The sequence below is a fragment of the Melopsittacus undulatus genome, chromosome 8 (genome assembly GCF_012275295.1).
Source record: "Melopsittacus undulatus isolate bMelUnd1 chromosome 8, bMelUnd1.mat.Z, whole genome shotgun sequence".
Classification (NCBI taxonomy): domain Eukaryota; kingdom Metazoa; phylum Chordata; class Aves; order Psittaciformes; family Psittaculidae; genus Melopsittacus; species Melopsittacus undulatus.
The window spans coordinates 7,915,997-7,919,100 of NC_047534.1; the positions used below are offsets into that span (position 1 = coordinate 7,915,997).

At 49.2% G+C, this 3,104-nt stretch overlaps 1 pseudogene; it reads left to right on the top strand.

Annotated features, from left to right (window-relative positions):
- The first annotated feature begins 1,569 nt into the window (after positions 1 to 1,569).
- LOC117436575 (uncharacterized) lies at positions 1,570 to 2,804 on the top strand (annotated as a pseudogene).
- Positions 2,805 to 3,104: the final 300 nt, after the last annotated feature.

Genomic DNA, 3,104 nt, shown 5'->3' on the forward strand with positions numbered 1-3,104 from the left:
AGACACGGAAGTTCCTTCATGTCTTCATGTCTACCTGTAGTAGTCTGGTATTGCTCCTTATTTCTACTGAGTACTTTTGTGTATGTTATTGTTTTACAATCACAGCTGCAGATGTTTGTTTTGTCACGAGAAAAGTGTGTAATCGCTACTCCCCACTTAAACGCAGTTTTGTGAGTGGGGTTTTTCCTTTGGTTGTTGTTGTTTGGGGTTTTAGAATAGTTTTTACCAGTTATTTCGTTCTTCAAATCCAAAAGTCGAAAACGCAGTTCTCATTTGTTGCACTGATCTAAAACAGGGTTGTGATGAATAAAGCCTTCAGCACTAGGCTGCAATTTTGTGAGTCCCCTAAGGCAACCGAAGGGACTGGTATTGGAAAACCTGTAGTTTTTTCTATTTAGAAATCTATTTGTAACAATCGGTTTTGAGGAAGCTTTCATAATACGCAGACTTAGCCAGGTCTTCTGTGTTGTGCAGAGAGAAGTACATTTCACCTTTGTGTTCCTGGCTTCCATTATTTACAAGTCTCTGAACGCTAACCCTGCTCGGGAAGAGGGCTGGTATCTATCTGTAGGGTTACCTGCTCTGCTAGTTACTCTCGTATTTTTCCATCTTAGTTCTTATGAACAGAGAATTACAAATGTCAATTAAGTTGCAATAAGGAAAAAGACCAGAGTGGTAGTCTCTCTTGTACTGGAAGTATTGAAACAGAGAAATACACCATAGTTCAAAACAGTGTGTTGACCTGCATGTTTAAGTGGCAGTGTTTAAGATGTTCATCGTGTGTTTTTGCGTTGTGGAGCAGACCTGGTTCTTCTGGGTGTTCCTGCAGAATGCTCCCTTTTAAACATCCTTTTTCAAACAGTTGTTAGCGACGGAATTGCCCCACCACGTAAAATTCTTTTTCCACTTGAGAAAATCGGCATGGATTGGCAACAGCCACTGAGTGTTGGAGTTGGACTGCAGAATCTGGGCAATCCGTGTTACCTTAATGCTACTCTGCAGTGTTCAAGAGACGCACCTCCTCTCGCCACTGACGTGCGTTCTCTGCAACACGAGAAGTCAGTGACACAGACCCGGACCCCGGGGCGGACAGAGCAGCAGACCCCGCAGCTGACAAACTCGGACCCCAGTTCCGACAGACGCCTACCCCGCAGCCGCTCTCGCTGCTCCGTGCTAGTGGCGGTCCCCGCGCTCGGGGTCGCCAGTAGCAGCAGGAAGCGTTACTGGGCTCCGGCAGCGGGCCAGGGGGAGCTTCGAGGGCCTCTCTACTTCGTGTACCTAACTGGCTTCCAGTTATGGTTAAAATGATAAAGAACTGCGAGTTTCCCGGCTTGACAGCTGGATTCTTTTTTATGAAAGTATAAAGGTACTACGTGTGTGCCTCTCGGGGACGTAGGGGTTGGATTTTGTTGAAACAGACGTGCTGCGCCTCCCTGAGACGACAACCCCAACCTGTTGCTGTATTTAACTTGGGTTGCAGGAGGTGCGAGCCTCTCAGGGACTTCACAGGTGGGTTTTGTGGAAGCAAAACGCGCTGCCTCCCGTCGGCGGCGGTCGTCCCGTTCAGAAATGAATAGCAGCGAAGCTGCCCCTGAGGGCAGAGATGTGTTCTGTGGTCTTTTAGAGAAACAGAAGGCTCGCGCCTCTCTGCCGGGGCAGAATGGGCCGAGAAAAATTGGCCTAATTTGCAAAGTGGAACAGACCGAATAAGCACCCTGCGAGAGGACGCAAAACTGCGGCCCGGAAGGGGTAACTCGGTTCTCTGCCCTACCGGGCGCCATCTTGGCTGCTGCACTGGAGGCTGGCGAAGAGCAATAAACAGCTGAATCTCAGTTCCTACAAGCTTCACAAGACCCGGTCCGAGCCCTGCAGGACCAGGCAGTTAACTTAAAAGAGCAGTTAGACAAAGAGAAAACTCACGCTAACTACTTGCCATTAGCCCTGAAAGAGCAACTCCTTGCAGAGAAAACCGCCCCTCCACAAGTCGCAGAAAACAACTGAATATCCCCGCAGGGACCTGGGAGAGGCGAGGCTAAGGTTACAAAAATGAAGCGTTCCTGCCGCTTCTCTCCGCCCCTTGATAAATAGGGAATATACTTAGGATGGCGGAGAGGACGAATTCCCACTGCTTGCCACCAAAGAGGTGCCGTTATACTGCTACGGAACGAGCTAAACTTCGAACGGAATCGGGTCGTCCTCGAGGAGAATCAGAAACAGAATGTGTTTGGAGAGTATCGCTGTCTGGGGGAGGTGAATTTTCACTGAGTGAGAAGGAAGCTGAGGGATACTTGGGGCCAGGAGTAGTTCTAGCCACCGGCGACCACTGCGCACCCTGGTCCTTAAAGAGCAGCTTATTGGGCTGGAGGGCTTGACCCTTTGGAAAGGGGAGATCCCCTCGCCATCACAGGGACAGTCGACCAGTGGGTAGCAAATGTGAAGAAAGCAGCGTATCTGCAAAGGATGTACGATCGGGAACTTAAGCAGGAGTCCCCGATGACGATAGCGGTCGATCCCGGAAACATAAGCCTTCCCTCATTCGGGCTCTTCCCGACTCCTTGAAAGCCATGGGGATCCAGTTACAGGGAAAGAGAAGAGCACCATCCCAAAGTGAAAGGGCTGTTGCTGCCCTGGAAAGACTGCTTTCACCTGGTCGAAAGACAGAGAAGAAAATACGGACGTGGGGGGAAGTTGCCCAGGGGTTGATGAATGATGGGAGAAAGTGCGGCCCCCTCGGTATTTCTGGTGAAATTGATGCTAAGGGACTGAAACGAACAGAGATAAAAAATCCCTCTTCGCCCGACTGATGGGGAACAGCAGACACCCCCTATTTGCCCAGGAGCTAGAAAGAGTCCTAATAAGAGGCAAGCGTTGTGGACATTGGAGTGATGACAGGGTATTTCTAAAGTTTGAATGGATGGATTACCCAGGGGTAAATTGGAAAAGCTGGTGCTAGAGTGGCCTGAAAGTAACCCCAGGGGTGGAGGGTGAAAATACATTCGACAGCTCACTGAAAACAGTTAAGGCAAATTACTTGTTTTGTGGGACATTTTTCACTTGCTTCGTATATTTTGCACAACTTCATGCATGGAGAACTCGACTCATAA